General features: G+C 44.0%; 1 protein-coding gene across 1 annotated transcript in view; it reads right to left on the reverse strand.

Moving 5' to 3' along the window:
* Positions 1-24401, reverse strand: part of SMPD3 (sphingomyelin phosphodiesterase 3) — a 212023-nt gene that overhangs the window by 114142 nt on the left and 73480 nt on the right. The window contains exon 2 of the mRNA XM_066584080.1: positions 7220-7287. The gene's annotated coding sequence lies outside the window, so the exon portion shown is untranslated. The remainder of the gene's footprint in view (positions 1-7219; positions 7288-24401) is intronic.

Raw genomic sequence — 24401 nt, forward strand, 5'->3', positions numbered from 1 at the left:
ACAGGGAGAAGGCACTTAGCGCCCAAAGCCACATGACAGGGCACATACGTCAAAGGCACGGTCACATTACTTTGGTTTTACTTAATGTTGGCTGACGCACAGTAACAATAATGTACTGAAAACATTAAAAAAAACTTCTAAATTTGGTGATATGGAAAAAACCCACAATTGCGCCATGATTGAAGAGAAACAAATTTGATATAGTTTTTTTGTTGTACTACTTTTAAAAAATAAAATATATTTTTAAGAGAAAACAATTACCTTCTGTTGCCATATACTGACCCCCATAACTTTTTAATTTTTCCATTGATGGCATGGCGTGGGGTATTTTTTTGTGGTTCCAGCTGTAGTTTTTTATTGGTACCATTTTGGGATGCAGTGCTATATTTGAAACCTTTAATATATATATAATTGTAGTAATAATTGAAAAATATTTAACTTATTTTTACTTTTTGTATGTCCCCATGGGGACTTGAACTTGTAATTGTTTAATCGCTTATACACTTATATATCGCTCGTACAATATACTTGAATATTTCAGTATTGCAGTATATTGTAATTTTGCAGGCATTCTATTCAGAAGGCTGCAAAAGCAATCAAACAGCACTTTATCACCTCCTCTCATGGATCTGTTTGTGAAACAAAGGAAGCCCTCTCCCCCTGTTAGGCCAGTTTAATTCTGTGGTCAGTACTGATATAGGAGTGCTTTCACCAAACGGAATATTCTGCAAAATGCTGCGGAATACTCTGCTGTACAAACCTGCATATCTAAGGGATTCTTGCGCGACCGTGTTTGCACAGCTGTTTGTGCACACAAAATCTGCACGCACTAAACACAGAGAATAAAACCCATTGATTTCAATGGATTCATTCCCATAAGCGTGTTTTGTGAGCGCATTTCGCGCGTATGGAAAAAAGTGGGATATGCTCTATTTCCCTGCATTTTTCGCAGCAGAAATACAATAGAAGTCTGTTGGAGGTGTGAAAATACGCAAGGGGAAGGGTACAACACTGCGCAAAATGTAAGAAAATGAACACGTCTGAATTGGCCTTAAAGGGGTTGTCCCGCGAAACAAAGTTGGGGTATACACTTCTGTATGGCCATATTAATGCACTTTGTAATGTACATTGTGCATTAATTATGAGCCATACAGAAGTTATTCACTTACCTGTTCCGTTGCTAGCGTCCTCGTCTCCATGGTGCCGTCTAATTTTCAGCGTCTAATCGCCCGATTAGACGCGCTTGCGCAGTCCGGTCTTCTTTCTTCTGAATGGGGCCGCTCGTGCTGGAGAGCTGCCCTCGTAGCTCCGCCCCGTCACGTGTGCCGATTCCAGCCAATCAGGAGGCTGGAATCGGCAATGGACCGCACAGAAGACCTGCGGTCCACCGAGGGTGAAGATCCCAGCGGCCATCTTCGCAAGGTAAGTAAGAAGTCACCGGAGCGCGGGGATTCGGGTAAGTACTGTGCGTTTTTTTTTTAAAGCCCCTGCATCGGGTTTGTCTCGCACCGAACGGGGTGGCTATTGAAAAAAAAAAAAAACCCGTTTCGGCGCGGGACAACCCCTTTAAGTGTGCAAAAAGTACAGCACTATCCACAGACGCATAGATTATCTACCTCTTTAAACCTCATTAATGGGCAAATACGCTGCCTTGCGGCTAGCGTATTTGCACATACGCTCGTGTGAGGCCGCCCTAAAACAGTTGTTCATGCAGTAGGCACATGTATTTTTACAAGTCACATACAGATTAAGGGCTCATGTCCACGGGAAAAAGAAGAATTAAAATCCGCAGCGGATTTTAACTCTTCTCCCGCGCGCGGATCCGCATCCCATAGGGATGCATTGACCACCCGCGGGTAGATAAATACCCGCGGATCGTCAATAAAAGTGATTTAAAAAAAAATGGAGCATGAAAAAATCTGGACCATGCTCCATTTTCATGCGGGTCTCCCGCGGGCTTCTATTGAAGCCTATGGAAGCCGTCCGGATCCGCGGGACACAAAAATCATATTTTACTCACCCGCTCCGGTTCTTCTCTTCTCCGCGGCGCCATCTTCTCTCAGCCGCGGCCGGATCATTTTGCTTCGGCCCGGCGCATGCGCGGGGCACGTCACCGACGTCATCGTGCACATCCGCCGAGCCGAAGAATGAAGATCCGGCCGCGACGAGAGAAGATGACGCCGCCGCGAAGAGAAGAAACGGAGCGGATCGGAGGTAAGTTTATTCTCATTTATTTGCATTTTCAGCCCTCATGTCCGCGGGGCAGGAGGGACCCGCTGCAGATTCTACATGTAGAATCTGCAGCGGGTCTGATTTTCCCCGTGGACATGAGGCCTAATGGGATGACCACAGAAATTTCTCTGCCGCATGTGAATATATCCTTAGTGTTGCATAAGCCATTTTCAATTGAGTGTGTTAACTGTGGAAAGGGGACCATTACTCATAAATATGGAGCATTATTGCGCGTATGTGAAGGGAAGGGGATCAAAAATGCTAATTACTGTTATTTTCATTACTGGAACAGATTATTTTTAGGCGATCGTTGCTGTTTAGGACACAGTGCGTGCAATTTGTGACATCATAGCACATGCTGGCTTTAACTCCTGCCGTTTCCTCTGCGGTTAAAGCATTAGAGGTATTAGCCAATGACAAGAGCTAAGTAGGTGGAATGAGCTCTGATCTGAATGCGTCGCCATCCCACACAGCTTCCCTGCGCACACATAGATATTCAGGGAAAGCTAATTGTCTTTATTTAAGACACCAATATTTTATACAATTCTTTAGGCTAATCCGCACACTGCATTACTAGGCTTCTTATAAACAATCACTCAGGATCCCGGTGGAACATAATGTGTGGGAAATGGATGTGAAAAGCATTTACTTCCATTTAAATGCTTTAAAATGACAGTTTAGTACGTCTAATCTCATCACTCTTCAATGATAGAGACTTTTGACTAACAGCGCTATTGCTTTGGAAATAGATCCAGAGCAACACCGGAACAAGACTAGTACTTAATGCAGTTTCATGGGCAAATGCTATTGATGACCTATGCTCAGGATAGGTCATTAATAGATGATTGTCCAAGATCCACCAATTGGGATCACTGTCATAAGAGTCGGAGCAGAAAGTGTCAGAAGCGGCTTCACTCCCATTGAATCAGCCTATTACACTTCCGGCTCCACATGGGGGTCAGAGCTGGAAATGTAATAGGCTGCTTTATTCCCTTTGATTTCAATGGGAGTAAAGTCGCCTCTGAGACTTCCCGCTTTGACCCCGATGACGACGTCCGGTCCCACTACACTGACAGTGGCGGATACCCCGCAATCAATGACGATAGGTCTTCAATAGTATTTACCCAGAAAACCCCTTTATGCAGTGGAAATAAGGGTGCATCAGGTTGGCTACACAGTGGTCCGTACCATATGGGGGTCAAAGTTTTAGATCTTAAGTCAATAGTAAATAGAATAACTAAACTTGAAATAAGCAATTAATTTGAATAGAGAAGTTGGGGGAGATTACATTCTGCAGTCCGCAGTCCATCTGCACTCCACAGACTGATGTGATAGTTCCCTGCTGGTTAGAAATGCTGCAAATAATAGGAACACACCATAAAGGAGATTAATTTGATAATAACCTTGTGTTAGGGTATTACATAGTATAGGCGTGGCTGGTGGACAGTCGTGTGTCCGGGTGGTATCGTGGCCACTGCCCAAGTGATGTGCCTAGTAAATGTGTTCATTTTCTGTCAGCACTGGTCTGCAACACCTCCTTGTTGTTAAGTGGGTAATTAGCTGCCTGAGATGATTAGCTGTTCTGCCAGTCAGTCAGCAACCGTTTGATATCTAGACTAGCTCTTCTGAACAGAAGGTGCTGCTTATTCTATCTTCGAAAGGTGTTTCTGGTCTTGTCTGCAGCTCCTGGGTTTGACCTGTGTCTCAGTTAAGATGAGTCTGCGGGTGATCTATTTATTTATCTGGGGTGTTTGTATACTGGTTTCCTTGTATTCTAGAAGTTTAATATACATTTTGGTCTCTTTCACACGAACGTCATTTTGATGCTCTGATAGCTGCGCTAAAAAATTGCGGCTAATGAAGTACAAAATCACATGAATGAAGAATAGCCATGACCAAGTCGCGTCTATTCTTCACGATTTTTCATGGCTGGCTGCGGCGACTTGCAGTGAACCAACGCCACAGCCCCAAAATCACTCAGTCGGCAAAACTACTGTAATCACTTTAAATGCCTCACTAGAGGCACCTGTCATTGTTTAACAGTCCTGGCCACAGTTTAACTCCCTCCCCTTCTCTTTTTTGAATGGCTCGTACAGTCTCCCATAGGAGTCTATGGAGCCTCCAGATTTTGCCGTCAAAAGTAGGGCAAGAACTTTCTTTCGACAGGATAGAAATTTTGGTGTTAAAATAACGCGCCTATGTTCTATCTTTTCCCACATGATATTTTAGGGGTGTCAAAAAAATTGTCTGAAGGAACCCGTAGGAAACCATTGCTTCCAATAGGCGTGAGTTTTTGACGCGCCTAATTTGCGTCAAAATGGCGCTCTTCTGAAAGAGAAATAGGTGGAGAGAAAAGTTCAGCAAACCCACAATGAAGACTGAGACTAAAGGCCTGGGAAAGAGGCCTAAGTATCATCTAACATTTACCACTATTCCCTGTCACCATCTGAGGAAAGCCAGAGTTGCCCCAGTGTCCTGATGTGGGGTTTCTCTCATCTGGGCAAGCACTCTGCTTCTAGGTAGAGTCTTCTCATATCAGAAGGTTTAGGGTTAGATTCCCCATTTTCCTCTATTTCTATTTTTGTGTTATCAGCGTTTATGCTGAGTGTGTGTATAAATTCATCTTTTTAGAACATAGCTATGGCCCCCTGCACACGGGCGGAAATTCCGCAGCAGGATTTCCCGCAGAATTTACGCCCGTGCATGCCTGCATAGGGTTGCATTACAAAACGCAATCCTATGCAGACAGCTGCGATTTGTCCGCGTGAAAATACACGCGGAAAACAAATCACGGCATGTTCTATTTCTGTGCGGGTCTTGCAGGCGGCCTAACTTGGACGTATCAATAGAGTTCGCTCACACATTTATGTGGTTTAATTAATACCAGTGCAATGTAATATTTCCCAGATTATTGGATCATGAATAGAGATGAGCTAGCATGCTCAGATAAGTCAGTTACTCGAGCGAGCCTCGCTCTTCTCGAGTAACTGCATTCTTGTCCGAGCGTGCTCGGGGGTTCGATGGGGGTAAGCGGGGGAGAGAGAGAGATCTCTCTTGCTCTCTTCCCCGCTATCCCCCGCCGCCCCCCCCGAGCACGCTCGGACAAGAATGCAGTTACTCGAGAAGAGCGAGGCTCGCTCGAGTAACTGACTTATCCGAGCGTGCTCACTCATCTCTAATCTTGAATGTAGTAGATTCTACAATGAAAGGTACACAGTCCCTAAGAAGTATGATATCACACATTGACAATGGTAGAATTTATGACACAGTATGAGTGTGCATATTGTAGTATAGGCATCAGAGCTTCCCTGGAACCAATGCTTGACTATACGTATGGTCCACTAGTAAGTGAAAAAAGGTGTACTAATGAATTTGAGCTAAATCTTTAAAACTACTATCTCTAATTATGTAAAGATAGGTGCTCAGGTCATTCATTCCTACATTAACACTCTTGCTTGTTCTTTATTGCTTTGACCATAGGTTATATTGGTGAGGAGATGTGGTAGCATATATGAAGTAGAAAATCCCTGACCTAACCATTTCAGAATGTAAAACTTTGGGACACTGGAACCAATTGGGAGCACAAAAATGTTTCTTATTTGCTCATTGAATGTTGGCCCAGCTAACCCTTCAACAAAATCTGAACAAACATTGCAGTCAGATCTACTATTGCATTCTCACATACAGTCAGTGTGAAGCCAACATCAATCAGGAGTCAGCTTTTGAACTAAACAGCTTTTCTGACATTTGATTCGAGAGTAACGTATGATGTTTATACTCAACCAGACTAAGAGGAACAAAGACAAAAATGGAGGCAACCCTCAATAAAAAGAATGTCTTTTCTTTACACTGGATCTCACCTCTATTTTGAAGGGAAGCTATCATTAGGTCAAACTTTGCTCATTAAACAGCTTCTTGAAGTACCAATTTCTTACTTTGTCCTTATCTTCAGGCAGCCTCCCAATTATTAATTAAACCCCTGACTCCTAAGAACCAGGAAGAAGACCTTTCCTATGGGAGTTATGTGAGAATAGTTTATATCTACTCTCCCCAAAAGTCAATGCGTTCCTGCTATTTTAAGATCTGATAATAACCTGTAATTCAATTATACTTCAACAGTAATGTAGGAATTATTCTTATTTATTAACACTTACATTAGCGTGTCTAGTTTAAGTGACCCTCCAGTTTCAGGACAAACGTCTGTCCTGGGAACCAAAGGGTGGAGGGCTATTTTACCTGTACTTTATCTTCTTCTCTTGGCCTTTCTATTCTGCTGGTTGGTGCTTCGTTTTCAGATGGCCAGGACGGCTGTCACCTTTTTCCAGCACTCTAGCACTCAACAGACACTGTAAGGTGCCCTGTGATTGGCCAGCATTGATCATCTGAGCAGTACTGACCAATCACAGACCAGCTACAGTGAATTGGTAATCCTGTAGGTGCTCTAGTAGTCTTGGCCACCTGAAAATGGAACTGGAACCAGTGGAATGAAGAGCCAAGAAGCAAGTTAAAGTATCAATAAGATACCCCTGCTCCCTCCAGTCTCAGGACAGAATTTTGTCCCAAAACTGAAGGGTGGCTTTAACTGTATTATTTAGAGTCCCAATGGTGAAAATGATCCCCAGAAGATACAATCGGTATGTAGCAATGATTTCTGTGATATGTATCAGTCTTTAGACTACAACATGGTGATGTTGAATATTTAGTGTCATCTTTCTTTGAAGAACTTTTTTGTCAATGATAGCATTTTTATGATATATGGCAAGTCATAAAGTAGCATTAGAAAACTCTTCATTAGACACTTCACTGCCAATATATTATCTACAAGGCATTTTTCTTGCTCCCCAGACCAAGGCATTGCATGATGTACGGAAAGAGGGATCAATATCTTACTAATTAAACCACCAGCTTGGTTCTCCCATGTGTCACAGTTTCTGTGAAGAGCAATAACGCAGACTCAGGATAACTTGTAGGTATGAAGAGAACTTACCAGACAACATGGATCCAGCGTCCTCCCCCTGTATGCTTTTATGTTCTTAGGCGAGCTTCTCTTCCACTCTGAAAACAACACAAAAAAGTTCTTGCTGATTTCATACTTCAAAACCAGTAAGGGATCTCTATAATGGGCCTTATGTGGGGCTCTACCTATACAATCAAGGTACACTTAAACTCCACTGCAACTGAATACAAAGTATTATACGGTAGCAATGCTTATATAATAATTTGTGATATTTCCCATCGTTTCAACATCACACCTGTGAAAGAAGCCTACTGAGTCTGCTATTTATTGATTAATCCCTACTTTTACAGGTAATTCATTCTCTGGTTTGTGTTTTTGTACAAATGGTCTGTGCCAACAACATGGGAGGCAAAAATAATCCATTCAGCCTGGATACAACACAGAGATCGATGAAAAACCTGAAGAATAACAAAAAGAATAAAACAAGACATAATGTGCATGGTGAACCTTACAGCATCTGTTCCGGGCACTGCTAATACGTTTCAAAGAACTTGCTGCTATTGGATTGATTTTACTTACTCGGAGGAATGCAAATTCTCTAAGGTGGTCTTTCCAAACTACAAGAAGCATTGTGGTACACTATACAAGCCATGAAGTGATTCCATGGTCAAGTCCCTGAGTTGGACTAAAAAATGTACAAGAAAGTTCAATAAAATGTTCAAGAACATAAAAAAACAAATGTTACAAGCTAAAAAAACATTTTCCCAATTATTATGTCGAATGAAATCTAAACACTGAAAATAATTGGTATCACCATTTCTGTAAAAATCCTAACTATTGAAATAGCAGATTATTTACCGTATCCTGCATGGTGAACACTATTAAAAAAAAGCAAGAAGCGCTGTTTTGTGATCATCTTGCTTCCCAATCAAAATCAACTAAAAAGTGATCAAAAAGTCATATTGACAGTAGCACATAATGGTTCAAATCCAAATTACAACTCACGCCTCAAAAAGCAAGCCCTTACATGGCTCCATTAAATGAAAAATAAAAGTTATAGGTCTCAGACTACGATAGCACAAAGCAAGTTTCTTTTTAAAGATTTTATATTTCGAAAATGAATAAAACATAAACAAACTCTATAAAAACTATATAAACAGAGAGAGACTGGGCAAATTACTGCACACAGTATAAGCCATAAGGACAAATCCTGTGGCAGCTTTGTTCTTTAACCCAGTTAGGACCAGGCACTGTAAATCTATGGCGCTTGGTCCCCGGCTTTAAGCCCAGCCATATGTAAAATTATGGCGGGAATTAAAGTCTCCTGCTTCTGTAATCAATCAGAAGCAGGAAGGGTTGTCAGCTGTTAGTCACAGCTGATAGTCCGGAGGAGAAGGTAGGAGGGTTTTTTAATGAGCGCTGTGTACTAAAAAGTGGAAGTGTAACTTCCACTACGGGAGCCTGGGGGTCCCGTGACCGCCGGGATTCCCTGCTACAGCAGAGCTGCAGGGTCCCCGAAGACCCTGACCAGCTCTGCCAGTGACTAATGTCCCTACAGGGAATGTTTTCCGCCTATGGATGCCCCAGCTACAGTGAGAAAATGTCAAATTAAAAAAAAAAACAACAGACATGAGAATGTCCCCCAGAGGTCTTGTATGACATACATAAGTAAAACAAAATTACAGAATAAAGTAACAACATATACATAAGAATGAAAATAACCCAAAGCCGACGGCAACCAAAACCGTTGCTACAAGCACCCTGTAATCCAAAACCATACATACTATATATCAAAACGTCCAAAACAAAATGAGGAACCCGTTCCCATACTTTATTTTAGCGAATATATACTAATTAAAAAAAAAACTAGAAATGTTAAAAAATCAATAAAACTAAAAAAATGGAAAAAAAAGTCAATGAAAAAGATATTTAAAAAATAGCCCTATATGTCACAAAAAAAATAAATAATAATTCTGATAGCTAAAGGAAAAAAAATAGGGCAGTAAAACCCCCACATGAGTAAAATCCCTAAAAAGTGTCTGGTCCTTAGGGCTTATTCAGATGTGCGTACATCAGCCAGGTTACATCAATACTCACATCACCAAGAGCTTTTGGTATACTTCATCTGCTTTGTACATCAACTAGAGAAGCTGCTGTGAAAAGTCAGAGAACAGGGAGTCGTCTAAGGAACCCCACTGTGAGAGGACATTCCCCATCACTGATCCAAAATGCTTCTAACTCTCCAAAACCCTCTCCTGTCTTTTACACTTAGTATGATCTATTGCTTGAACATTTGTATTGCAAATATTGCAATGTATAGAGTTGTTTGTTTGAAAAAGGTCACAAACTGAACAGCCCATTCCTCAAATAGAACCAGATCAGACAAACAAAACTGATTCTTAAAACACTAACAACACTAAGCTCCAAATATACATAAGGCCCCAGTTCAGTTTTAGACCATGATGATAGATTTGCATGACTAATTAAAATCACAAGGCTCTATAGGCAATGGTGGTAGAATTACAAGACAATGGTAATATACCTCCAGATTCAACAAGGTTCCAGCAGGTCTATAAAGCCCCATTTAGATGGGACAAATGTCAGGCAAACGATGCCCGACAATCGTTCCCGCAAGTACCTACTCACGTGCTTTTGCACAGGAGCGTGTATCGGTGCTTCACAGTAGGTGGCTGGGGGAGAGTTCTTTCCTCGCTCTCCCCTGCCCCTCTTCATTCACTTAACCTAGCGGCTGTTCAGTATTGAACGGCTGCCATTTACATTGAACGATCATCGTTCATCTCATCTTTCATCGTTTAAGCTGCATAAAATCCTGAACGATGATTGTTCAGTGTAAATAGCAGCCGTTCAGTGCTGAACAGCCGCTGTGTTAAGTAAATGAAGAGAGGCAGGGGAGAGCGAGGAGAGAAATTTCCTGCAGCCGCCCTGCTGTGAAGCAACAATACGCGCTCCTGTGCAAAAGCATGTTAGCTAATACATACAGGGATGAGTGTCGGGCATCCTTTGCCCAAAATTTGTCCCATTCAAATGGAGCTTAAGACTCAGTTATGCAATCCTTATAATTTATACACTGAACATTCATTGCTGTTCGAATACATAATGGCTACAAATAGCCAATTATATTTTCACCACAATCTACCCTTGGCCATTTGTAGCCATCATCACTCAAAAGAATTATACAATTCCATAATGTGATCAAAATACATAGAATCAGCATCCAATTAAGAGTTTGAATATACCTTTTGACATTTTATGGTTCTATTAATAAATGATTAGTAACTTCTAAGTGTTTCTTTTAAATTTACAGTCATAATGATTATGATTAGAGTTTGTAACATTGTTCAGCTCATTATAGGTTATGTGTACTTTTGCAACCAATAAGCCTTTGTATTTCAGTGGGCAAAGGCCCAATGTGCCACCGACTGATTTAGTTTGGGCTACTCCTGATAGCTGCTAAAACAGGTCTTTAACCCCTTTGTGACCTCAATATGTCTTTTTATTGACCTCACTAATGGGCTTTAAACAAGAGGATATATCTTTTTAAGACTTTATTATTAATCTAATTAATTATTACTATATCAATTGTTATAAATATTATATCAATGATTAAGACTAGAGATGAGCGAACGTACTCGTCCGAGCTTGATACTCGTTCGAGTATTAGCATGTTCGAGATGCTCGTTACTCGAGACGAGTACCACACGATGTTCGGGTTACTTTCACTTTCATCTCTGAGACGTTAGCGCACTTTTCTGGCTCTGTGTTGCCTGTTACATCACCGCTGTATTCCTGTCCACAGTGAAACAGTCTGCAGTAATTTTACATTGTCCAGGGCCAGTAGTGGTGAGGCAGGGACAGAAGACATATTTAGTGTATATAGGCAGTGGGCCTTTCCAAAAACATTTGGGAAAAAAAATCTATTTGGGCTGCCTGTGACCATCCTCAGTGTACAGGGTCTCTGCTGGGGGTAGTTGTCCTAATTCATACGCAGCCAGCTAAGTTTTACAGCAGGCTTGCGCAAAATTCTTTCCTGGATCTGCTGTGCGTTCCGTAAGCGAAGTCAGCCTCCAACCACAGGCCAATAAGCGGCACATTTAATTACAGCGTTCTGTTTCTGCACTACTGGTAATACAGCATGCTGAGGGGTAGGGGTAGGCCTAGAGCACGTGGAGACGGGCGAGGACGCGGAGGCCCAAGTCAGGGTGTGGGCACAGGCCGAGCCAGTGCGGTGGCTAGGGGTAGAGGCAGGGCCAGACCGAATAATCCACCAACTGTTTCCCAAAGCGCCCCCTCGCGCCATGCCACCCTGCAGAGGCCAAGGTGCTCAAAGGTCTGGCAGTTTTTCACAGAGACGCCTGACGGCCGACGAACAGTGGTGTGCAACCTTTGTCGCAACAAGATCAGCTGGGGAGCCACCACCACCAGCATGCACAAGCATATGATGGCCAAGCACCCCACAAGGTGGGACGAAGGCCGTTCACTGCCTCTGGTTTGCACCACTGCCTCTCCCCCTGTGCCCCAACCTGCCACTGAGATCCAACCCCCCTCTGAGGACACAGGCACGAGTGCCTACCGGCCTGCACCCATACCCTCACCTCCGCTGTCCTCGGCCCCATCCAGCAATGTCTCTCAGCGCAGCGTCCAGACGTCGCAAGCGCAAATGTTTGAGTGCAAGCGCAAGTACGCCGCCACGCACCCGCACGCTCAAGCGTTAAACGTGCACATAGCCAAATTGATCAACCTGGAGATGCTGCCGTATAGGCTTGTGGAAGCGGAGGCTTTCAAAAGCATGATGGCGGCGGCGGCCCCGCGCTGCTCGGTTCCCAGTCGCCACTACTTTTCCCGATGTGCCGTCCCAGCCCTGCACGACCACGTCTCCCGCAACATTGTACGCGCCCTCACCAACGCGGTTACTGCCAAGGTCCACTTAACAACGGACACGTGGACAAGCACAGGCGGGCAGGGCCACTATATCTCCCTGACGGCACATTGGGTGAATTTAGTGGAGGTTGGGACAGAGTCAGAGCCTGGGACCGCTCACGTCCTACCCACCCCCAGAATTGCGTGCCCCAGCTCGGTGCTGGTATCTGCGGCGGTGTATGCTTCCTCCACTAAACCACCCTCCTCCTCCTCCTCCTACTCAACCTCTGTCTCGCAATCAAGATGTGTCAGCAGCAGCAGCACGTCGCCAGCAGTCGGTGTCGCGCGGCGTGGCAGCACAGCGGTGGGCAAGCGTCAGCAGGCCGTGCTGAAACTACTCAGCTTAGGAGAGAAGAGGCACACGGCCCACGAACTGCTGCAGGGTCTGACAGAGCAGACCGACCGCTGGCTTGCGCCGCTGAGCCTCCAACCGGGCATGGTCGTGTGTGACAACGGCCGTAACCTGGTGGCGGCTCTGCAGCTCGGCAGCCTCACGCACGTGCCATGCTTGGCCCATGTCTTTAATTTGGTGGTTCAGCGCTTTCTGAAAAGCTACCCACACTTGTCATACCTGCTCGGAAAGGTGCGCCGGGTCAGCGCACATTTCCGCAAGTCCAAGACGGACGCTGCCACCCTGCGGACCCTGCACAATCGGTTTAATCTGCCAGTGCACCGACTGCTGTGCGACGTGCCCACACGGTGGAACTCTACGTTCCACATGTTGGCCAGACTCTATGAGCAGCGTAGAGCTATAGTGGAATACCAACTCCAACATGGGCGGCGTAGTGGGAGTCAGCCTCCTCAATTCTTTACAGAAGAGTGGGCCTGGTTGGCAGCCATCTGCCAGGTCCTTGGAAACTTTGAGGAGTCTACCCAGATGGTGAGCGGGGATGCTGCAATCATTAGCGTCACCATTCCTCTGCTATGCCTCTTGAGAAGTTCCCTACAAAGCATAAAGGCAGACGCTTTGCGCTTGGAAACGGAGGCGGGAGAAGACAGTATGTCGCTGGATAGTCAGAGCACCCTCATGTCTATATCTCAGCGCGTTGAGGAGGAGGGGGAGGAGCATGAGGAGGAGGGGGAAGAGACAGCTTGGCCCACTGCTGAGGGTACTCATGGTAACATTGTTACTGATGGTAACATTCCCATCCGACAGCGCTAGTGGCAGAAGGTGCAGTTCCGAGGGCCAGGTAGCAGGGGAGGCGCAGAGATCAGGCAGCATGTACAGCACAGGCAGGGGAACATTCTCCAAGGTCTTTGCTAGCTTTATGGCTCCCCAGCAAGACTGTGTCACCGCTCCCCAGTCAAGGCTGAGTCGGCGGGAGCACTGTAAAAGGATGGTGAGGGAGTACGTAGCCGATCGCACGACCATCCTCGGTGACGCCTCTGCCCCCTACAACTACTGGGTGTCGAAGCTGGACACGTGGCCTGTACTAGCGCTGTATGCCCTGGAGGTGCTTGCTTGTCCTGCGGCTAGTGCATTGTCAGAGAGGGTGTTTAGTGCGGCTGGGGGACTCATCACGGATAAGCGTACCCGCCTGTCAACCGACAGTGCCGACAGGCTTACACTCATCAAGATGAACAAAGCCTGGATTTCCCCAGACTTCTCTTCTCCACCAGCGGACAGCAGCGATACCTAAGCAATACGTACGCTGCACCCGCGGATGGAAGCATGATTCTCTATCACCATCAAAAACGGTGACCGTTTTGCTTCATCAATTTGTGTATTCTATTAATCCTCCTCCTCCTGCTCTTCCTCCTGAAACCTCACGTAATCACGCCGAACAGGCAATTTTTCTTAGGCCCACAAGGCTCAGTCTTATAATTTTTGTAAACTATTTTTATACGTTTCAATGCTCATTAAAGCGTTGAAACTTTCACCTGAACCAATTTTTATTTTAACTGGGCTGCCTCCAGGCCTAGTTACCAATTAAGCCACATTAACCAAAGCGATTAATGGGTTTCACCTGCCCTCTTGGTTGGGCATGGGCAATTTTTCTGATGTACATTAGTACTGTTGGTACACCAATTTTTTGGGGCCCTCGCCTACAGTGTAATCCAATTAATTTTTTGCCCACCTGCATTAAAGCTGACGTTACATCAGCTGTGATGGGCAATGCAATGGGATATATTTATGTACCGCCGGTGGCTTCTTGGCACCCACCCATGCTGTGGGTCCACAGGGAGTTGTAACTGCATGTGTCCACTTCTAAAGAACCCCAGTCTGACTGGGGCATGCAGTGTGGGCCGAAGCCCACCTGCATTTAATCGGACGTTACCTCAGCTGTGATGGGCACTGCAATGGGATACATTTATGTACGGCCGGTGGGTTCCAGGGAGCCACCCATGCTGTGGGTGCACACGGAATTCCCATTGCGGAGTTGTACCTGACTATTTATAAAAAAACGCGGTCTGACTGGGGCATGTAGACACCTTGACAGAATGAATAGTGTGTGGCACATAGGTTCCCCATTGCTATGCCCACGTGTGCAGCTCCTGATGGCGGTGGCACAGGATTATATTTCTCATTGCTTCTGTACAGCATTGTGGGCTATCGCCCCGCCTAGCCGTGCCAACCCTCTGCAGTGTGTGCCTGCGGTTCCTCCTCATGGCAAACGCACTTATAAATAGACATGAGGGTGGTGTGGCATGAGTGCAGCTGAAGGCTGCGCAGGGACACTTTGGTGTGAGCGGTGGACACTGGGTCGTGCGGGGGGGTTGGGCAGCATGTAACCCAGGAGAAGTGGCAGCGGAGTGTCATGCAGGCAGTGATTGTGCTTTGTTGGAGGTAGTGTGGTGCTTAGCTAAGGTATGCATTGCTAATGAGGGCTTTTCAGAAGTAAAAGTTGTTGGGAGGGGGGGGGGGCACTCTTGCCGCTATTGTGGCTTAATAGTGGGACCTGGGAACTTGAGATGCAGCCCAACATGTAGCCCCTCGCCTGCCCTATCCGTTGCTGTGTAGTTCCCATCACTTTCTTGAATTGCCCAGATTTTCACAAATGAAAACCTTAGCGAGCATCGGCGATATACAAAAATGCTCGGGTCGCCCATTGACTTCAATGGGGTTCGTTACTCGAAACGAACCCTCGAGCATCGCGATAATTTCGTCCCGAGTAACGAGCACCCGAGCATTTTGGTGCTCGCTCATCTCTAATTAAGACTATCTTTAAAAAAAATAATCTCAACATCAATAAGATACCAAGAACTGAATTATAAAATAATTTTCAGGTGGTACGAAACTCCAGACCTTCTTCACAAAATCGATCCAAAATACCCCCCACTATGTTGGAGATGTCTCAAGGCAGAAGGTACACTCTCACATATTCTGTACTCTCGCTCCTCTCTATAGCCTTTTCTGCTCAAAGTGCAAAGGATATTAAGTCCTATTTTGGAAGATAAAGATGGATAGCGCTCCAAGAGATGGATAAGACGTGGTTGTCAAAAAATACAGAGAATATACGTAAATAAATATGGGGCAATCGTATGTAGAAGGTAACTCACCCCGTGACGCCGGGCCCGTCTGTGGGGTGCCCGTGCGTCAATATCCAAGATGGCGTGTCAATCCAGAAAGAAATTCCTTGCACCGGTCTCACGAGACATCCTGAGGAGAGCGTCTTGGTTGCTCCCGGCGATGAAAAAACCACCACGGGATAGGGATAGATCAATGTGAAAAACAGAAAATTGAGAAAGGCCGATATAACGGCCGAAACGCGTCGCAATAAAAAGGAATTACTATATATACCTTCTGAATTCTGCCTGCTAACTTGGATTCAGGGGTGCTTAACCACTAGCACCCCTGCGAAGTAAGTAACATCCACATCATATACACCTCGTTTGCACTACCTTGCATCATCTGCCATTTTCCAAAGCACCGGAGCGCTGGTTAATTTTCTGTTTTTCACATTGATCTAAGTCCTATTTTGGGAGAGGACGTATAACTCTCACCAGAACTTTTTCTGCTTAACATAATCCCACCAACCACAACAAGAAAGAGAAATACATTACTCCCATTCCTAGTAGACACAGCCAAATACTAATTCCAAGACCCTGGAGAGAAGCAGATACTCCCAACATCTGGGAATGGCTCAATGAGATCAGCATACTTGATGATGATGATGATGATTATCCGTTCAGTTGCATCCGACCTTTGCCTTGAAAAAATGAGATTACTCCAAGAAGGAAAGGTGAAGAAATATCTTAAAATATGGTCCAAGTGGATTTCCTATAGAAATAAATAATCCTCATCCCATAACCACACATATGAGCCAATCTACATACCTCTTCAATACAACACATTATTTGAATAATTCTGAGAATGGATCAACAGAGTTCCGAACCCCCTTTTGTTCCATACCTACCCCTCCCTCCTTTGTTAATTCTGTCTCACTTTCTGTTATGCTATACATTGACGCTGCAAGTGCAACTCTACAATTATGATGTTGTGAGAATTTTGGTGTGCTGTTACACCCATATCCCCATTCCCCATTCCCCCCACAAATTTATAAATACTTTATAGAAAAAAATCTTTTTAAGGCGGTGAGTTGATTGACTACTAACAGCTAGGCTCCTGCTTTAACAGCCAGGATTGGAGAAACTTCAGATCCTGACAGTTTAACCTCTCACATGCCACAATGAATAGCAACTTCAGCATGTAAGCAGGTAACAGAAGGAGGGACTCTTTTAGTCGAAATTAGCACTCCACAGTGATTTTGCAAGGTACCAATGGGTTCCATTGGCAGCCGGAAGCCTAATAAAGGCCTCCATGTTTGCTAGTCTATTTGACCCCGCCTCCCACAGAGTCTAACAGGCTGTTGTCGTAGGTTTAGTAAAATGCAGTACAAAGGTAATGCAGTGTAGTATCCTAGCGATCAAATTCCAAAAACAGTGCCAAAAAATTCAATAAAGTTTAATTGGATGAAAAAAAATCCAAGTTTCCTCACAAAAACACGTTTTAAAATGATAAGATACAAAAGAAAAAAATTAAGAAGCAACCCATAACAGGTATTACCGTCTTCTCAACAACCCAGACAATGAAACTATTTTGCTATTTCTCTCACATGGTGAACACCATAAAAAATAATTTAAAAAAATAATGTTAGAATAGCAATTTTTCCTTTGTTCACCTCCCAAAAAACGTAATAAAAAGCAGTCCAAAAGTCACACGCATTTTAAAATAGTACCAATAAAAACTACAATGCTTCGCACAAAAAAGAGCCCACATATAGGTCTATTGCTGAAAAAATAAAAATGTTATGGGTCTTAGAATGTGGTGGTACTGATTCAATTGTTTTTCTTTAAAATGTGTTTACTATGCGCAAAAGTAGTAAAAATAAATAAAAATCTGTATAAAATTGGTATCGCAGTAATCATGCTTATCCAGGTAGGAAAATTATCATGTTATTTTTAACGGGTGGAAAACATTATAGAAACAAACCCCCAAAACAACGGTGCAATTTCAAAATATTTTTCCATCTCCCTCCCAAAAAAAGGTAATAAAAGTTATACAACATATTATATCTATACTTCAATGGACGCCTGCATTGAGCATGGGGTTGGACCGGATGACCCTGGAGGTGCCTTCCAACTCTACCATTCTATGATTCTAAAAAATACAACTTGTTCCAAAGAACACAGCTGTCACATGGCAAGATCAACAAGTTTTGGCTCTTTCAATGCGACAATGTAAATCACTTGGTCGTTAAGGCACAAATAGGCCAGTCACAAAGGGGTAAGCCCATTTTTTAGAGGGATCTAGTCTTTGTTGCAGGGAAGCTCCAGGTTGTTTCCCCATCAGTAGTCTTAGTATACTGGAAGCTGACCCAGACAAGTCAAAAGGCAGCGTGGTTCCAATGAAACAGGCAAGGACGTGGACAACAGGCCAAGGTCAAGACAGGCAGCGTTCCTGCAAAATAGTAATTAGGCGGAAGGTCAGGGGAGATGGCGTAGTCTATATAATGATCCAGGACAAGCAGAGTTCAGGAAACCTGGGATATCAGGCAGAGGATCAAAACTGAGAACCCAGCAGGATACATATGCACCTTCACCAAACCTCTAGGTACCTATTGCTCAGGCACCTTCCATTGGTAGCCAGCAGATATAACCACCTTGATTAAAAATATCTTAACATTTGTGGCTAAACAGACCTATATGACCCCATGCTTACAGACTACAAACAAACCCAGAAGATATTGCCTCAGGCCGCATGTACATAATTAATGGAGATTTGCACATCAATACAGCAACTTGTTCTTCTAGTCAACTGCCTGAAATAGAATATACAACTTTGCTTGGTGTACTTTGTTGTCTTGGCATGTGGTTGTTTGTTTTCCACATCTTAGAACTGATTTCCTTTTGCAAATTCTCAGCTCGCTGCTTTGATGACATCACAGGAAAACCCTAACCTGGTTAGCATTTACATCAAGAGGTAATGAGCTGGTTAATTCAATAACGTCATGTTGGAGAGTTATGGAGGCTCAGTGTCCCGAACACCAAGCTTGTCAATTAGCAATAAATCAATTAGCAGACCTGCGGTGGAAATAAGAGCAGCCGAAACACATAACAAGAGGGATTTACAATATGAATAGAGGCAGCAACCATATCAATAATATGTATAAAAGTAACAAAATAAAGAACTTGACCACGTTGAGAAAAACTTGTTTATCAAAGGTTCTTAGAAAGGTAAGAGAACGCTGTTCCTAATTATTGAGTTCAGCTACTCCTTATGTAGGACACCCTCCGCCTGCTTTTTTATATATGGCAGATGTTGCATGGATTGGGCTCAATTTGCAATGGTATCAGTTGTATACAACAGCTGACAGTATGCTGCAATACAAAGGATTGGAAAAAACTCTGATTTTGGTCATTGGACCCTTCAGATGCAACAGTCGAAAGCAACTGTGGCATATAAGGTATTTGACAGAGGGACTAACATCTCCATTAACACCCTCACAACACAATCATGATGGTGCAGATGAATTATCATGGTAGTTGTCGCCGAATGAAGGCCTTAAGTATAACTGGAAATCTTGCACGTAAGCCCCATCTCTCTTAATACACATCAGTTTTGAGCTCCATCTTGCAGTTCAAACTTAAAGCTAAACCTTTACCCTAAACATTACTATTAGCAGATGCAACCAATCGGGAAGCTGTCTTGCTGTATAGCCGCCACTTTATTTTTTGCCATATCTCTATGGGCCACCCTAATGGGCATCCATACACTACATAGATTGGCAGGGTCTGCCAGGGCAGGAAATGCTTTTACTTAGTGGCTTTGCATTCTGGCTCCTAGTTCTTATTGACAGGCTTTAATTTTATGAGACAAGCCCTTTAATTCAGCCTTATTAGGATATCTACCGATTCTCTTTGAAGAAGAAGAATTGTCAGAGATGATGGGTGAGTCACATTTCTATACATAGTGATGTTAGTGAAATATGTAGAGAACATTCTGTAAATAAACCCCATCTTATAGTAATAATTACATTTGCATTTCATTTTGAAGTGTATGTCAAATTTTGTCATTACCACAGCACGGCATTAGGAAACTGTGCAAATAAGTGCATGTCAAACAGATCTTGTCACCTTGGATAAACACTGATACTAAAAGACATGGATCCACCATGGACTGATCCCTACTCTACTGACTGAAGTGGGATGATAGATGGGTAAAGGAAAAACTGTAAAGTACATGCATTATCAGATGGTAGAGGCTTGCTTTCTATTTAAATTCAATGCAGAAAATAAAACTTAAGGGTGCATTCACACGCCGCGGATTTGTTGCAGATCTGCAGCAGATTTCACTCTTTCAGTTGAATTCAAATTGACAGGGTGAAATTACGGCAGATCTGCATCAAAATCTGGGATAAAATCCACAGCAAATCAGCGATATGTGAACGTACCCTGAGGCCTTAGATGGGCGTTTTTATGTGCGCATGTTACTTGCGTTTGCGATCCGCATCTAATAAGAACCAATGCTTCTCAATGGCAGCAGTCAAATGTCCGATATTTACTTGCGCACAAAAATGCGCAGCATTACAGTACAGCGGATTTTAAAACGCAAGTAACTGTGGCATTCGTCTTTTTTGGATGTGAAACCCCTGGATGCTGTCACATCCAGGGGTTTCATCTTGTGTTCAATGGGGCTGGCGGAAGCAGCGCCGACCCCATGGAGAACATACAGTGAAGATCGCGATCCTCTGGCACAGCTGTGATAGCTGTGGCACAGGAGTACAATGTCCTCCCATTAAATTTAAAGAATGGCTGAGTGCTGCCTCTGATTGGCTGAGCATAGGCGCCAATCACAGGCAGCTCTGAGCTGTCATTCAATAGTTGAGTGCTGCCTCTGATTGGTCACAGTGCTCAGCCAATCAGAGGCACCCCTTTCAGCAGGCTGGGATTTTAAATCCCTGCCTACTGAAAGCACTTCCCAGCAGTTCAGGGAGAAGATGCAGCTGGATGTGCCTGAGCCTCGGCAGCTGCGAACAGGTGGGTGAATATGCATTTTTACACATTCTAGGGATGATTTTTCAGGGAAGGGCTTATATTTAAAGCCCTTTCCCGAAAATCACTGCAGGGGCTGCCAGCATCTTACTGCTTTCAATGGAGCCGGCTGTAGCGCCGACTCTATTGAATTCAATGGGATAGCATTGCGGCTTTCTGCCACAGCTGCCGCCGGCGCCATTGACCAAAGGTGAAACCCCTGGATGTGACAACATCTAGAGGTTTCACATCCAAGGAATCCAAGGATAGCAGGCAGCACAGTTTATCTGCGCATAAACACAGTCAAGTAAATTTTTTTCAGCATGACGCCCGCTTCGGTGGTACAAATTTATTTACGCATGCGTTTTTGAACACATAAATTCACAAATAAAAATGCCCGTCTGACTGAGCCCTTAAAAAGTATCCAATCTGCAGCTCCCACAAACATGAGGAATGAGACAACCACTTTTATGTCTCAAACCCTTTTTAGTCCATTGATGCAGAATTGATTGCTAGAAGTCTGGCTGCTAGAACCACTGATTAGTTGTAGTATGAGATGTTACCCATGTAAATCAAATGGGCAATCATGTAGTAAATGGTCACACAACAGCCTCCAGAATGAGAACTACTCTTTGTAGCAGCTCTTAAAGGGAATGTTCAAACATACAAATTTATCCCCTATCTACAGGATAGAGGATAATTCTATGACTGCTGAAGCCCCAAGATCCAAAGAACGGAGGTGCAGTTGGTCTTCAAGTGAGTGACACTAAGATCGTTCAGGTGCGCCACCATACATTCACTTTAAAGGCTGCACCAAAGATGACTGAGATCCAGCACTTTGCCAATCTCCAGTGTGGTCAATGGAGCACACCGATTGGATCCCTGTTTTCGGGATCGATGTGGGTACTAGTAGTCGGATCCTCACTGATCATGGAGTTGTGGATTCGGGGATACTTTATAACTTGGCACAACCTCTTTATTTCTGGCTTAAAGAGAGAATCCTGGGGAAGTGTATGATGTAAATATCCTTCTATTAGATATTAATTCTACAGTATTGCATGACATAGAGCAGAGTTTCCCATTCAGCAGTTCGGCAGCTGAAAGTGATTCGCAGTTCTCCAGTATTTGGGAGTTCTCACTGTCTTGTAGCAAATCATACCCTCTGTCTATGAAAGCCCAACAATATACACAGACTGTCTCTATGTTGTGTACACCTTTGCCACTAAATATGTGACTTGCAAGCTAAAAAGTTTGGGGACTTCTGAAACAGAGCTGGACAAATCCTTACAACAGGCTGGAATCACACTAAGGCTGCCCGTCCATGGGCGTTGCGATAGCCCGTGGCGAATCTCCGCTGTGGCAGCCGCCGCCTTGGAGCAAGAGCTGGCAGACGTATCTCCGCTGTCAGCCTATCTGAAAGATAGGCTCACCGCTGAGAATCGCAGCAATTGGCAGCATTGTCTGATATACATGAATAACTCATGGCTACTGTATGTAGATATGTACATTCATATCATATGTTCATTTATATAGTAAAATCAGATGGAGGCAATTCCATAATATACGACTACACACTGAATGGCCAGTTTGTTGGAGACATTGGCTCTTTCACGACTGGAGCTTTCCTTTATGGAAATTAGACACGTGACTCCGAAGTGCAGCATTAAATCAAGTGAACAAGTTTTCCGTGGATCAGTTCAGTGTAATGCTACATTAAAATGGGAAGGCTGAGCGACTTTCAACGAAGCATGGTCATCAGGGCTAGACTAGCCAGGGCTGGGATTTCAAAAACTGCCAACCTTGTAGAATTTTCTCATGCAATGGTATATAGAATATACTGAGAATGGTGAAAACATCCAGCGAAAGAGGATCCTAGAGACCTTAACAAATCATGAGAGGAGGATGTAAAGAATCATGCTGATGCGCATGCAACGCACAGCCAAATACAACGATGTTCTCCTACTAACGTGTCCAAAACACACAGCTCATCGTTCTTTAGAAGGGCTGGGCTATAAGCGCAGACAGACGGTTCATGTACCAATGCTGCCTTGTCAATTGTTCTCACTGTCAGCGCATGTGGTGAAAATGTATAAAAGTGGCTATTTGCAGCCTACCGTCTTGTGTCTCAGTAGCCATGATTATAAACTATGATTGTAGAATTTGATTTTCCATGAGTGTATCCTTGTATGGACTATGAACCTCTCTGTGAAGGACCTGTTGAGACTGCTTAATCCAGTGATAACATCACCATTGTCTGAAGTAAGGTCTTGTTTGACCAGACTATATTACACTCTAGGGCTGCCTGTCCACGGGCGTTGCAATATCTTGTGGTGGATCTCCCAGCGGCAGCCGCCGGGGCCAGCTGACCGATCTCCACTGTGAGCCTATCTGACAGATAGGCTCACCACTGAGAATCGCGGCAATTCGCAGCATGCCGCGATTTGCCGGCTGTGAGCGGAGAATCGCTATGATTCTCCGCTCATGGACAGGGGGGCTGCGCTTTCCATAGCAGCCCTATGGAAAGCATTCACTGTGTTCCCTGCGGCCGTATTATCGTTGCGGGGAACACAGTAAAAATTCGCCCGTGGACAGGAGCCATAAATGTGGCCACTTTGGATGCGTGACAACTTCAGGGAAACAAACCTTTTTTGCAAATATTGTAAACGTGTATGCCATATCACCCATTTTATGTAACTTAGTTTAACTATCTCTATGAGTTGCATCAACCCATCTGTCTTTCTTTAAAGCCGTATCCGAACTTGTTGCCTTTCAACTTGACAAAACAGTGCACCCCTTTACCTGGCACCGCTGGTCACATGATGCGTTTTCTGCATCACCTGACCAGCAGAGGGGAGCTCAGTAGAGGGAAAGGGATACACTGACAATGCGAAAAATTGCAAGGTGAGGGAAAGCGCTGTGGGGGCTGAAATCGGCTGTAGATATGCTGCTAAATTTTGAATCAAAATCTGCACAGATGGGGCATATTTTGACCTTGTTTATTTTGTGCAAATGCTGCGTGCTTTGATGTAGAATCTTCCGCTACGGAAACTCCGCAGCATTTCCGCTAGGTGTGAACGCACTGTTGAAGTGGTTTGCTAAATGCCGGACTACTTATATATTTACAATGGGGCATCTAATAAATTCTTGTATCTGAAAATGCTGTAAAGCTCATGTCGTTTCCTTGCAGACGGTCAGCCTACTGCGGGTCACGCCAGTCGTTCACTGTTAAAGGGCTTTCTAACACACGGTAAAAGTTTTTAAAACTTTTCAGTGAACATATCCAAATGACAACATTTTTTGCAGCCAATAAACTGCCAGTACCGATTTTACTAAATACGACCTACTGCTTTCTGTTTGATATGGCTTTCATGCAGCAAGACTTTGCAACTCTGCAGGCTACAGAATGTAAAAATGTATTTAAAAAATTCATCAGCAGATTTTCATCCATAAAATGTCAAAATATGGGCCACAGCGAGGAGGAGCATTAAATATTGAAGATGTGAAGAGATGAGAGGGGCCAGTAGAGCAGCCATCAGTAAAAGCAAGTAATAAGAGCAAGGAGACATTCCTTGCCTGAAAAATCTACAAATTCATTAGGGAAAGGAAGATTTGTCTCTTAATGGTATTTATATTAATTCGGTAAAATTAACTACTGCCCACGCTGCTTTTAATGTAATTACTGAGATCAGTTTAACCTTCTCCTGCCTATCAGGCACTGCTATATTAAGACTTGAAAAATCCGTTAAATATCCAATTCACTTTGGAAAACATGAGTGTGTCAGCGCAGCTATATTATCTC

The sequence above is a fragment of the Eleutherodactylus coqui genome, chromosome 11 (assembly GCF_035609145.1).
Source record: "Eleutherodactylus coqui strain aEleCoq1 chromosome 11, aEleCoq1.hap1, whole genome shotgun sequence".
Taxonomy (NCBI): domain Eukaryota; kingdom Metazoa; phylum Chordata; class Amphibia; order Anura; family Eleutherodactylidae; genus Eleutherodactylus; species Eleutherodactylus coqui.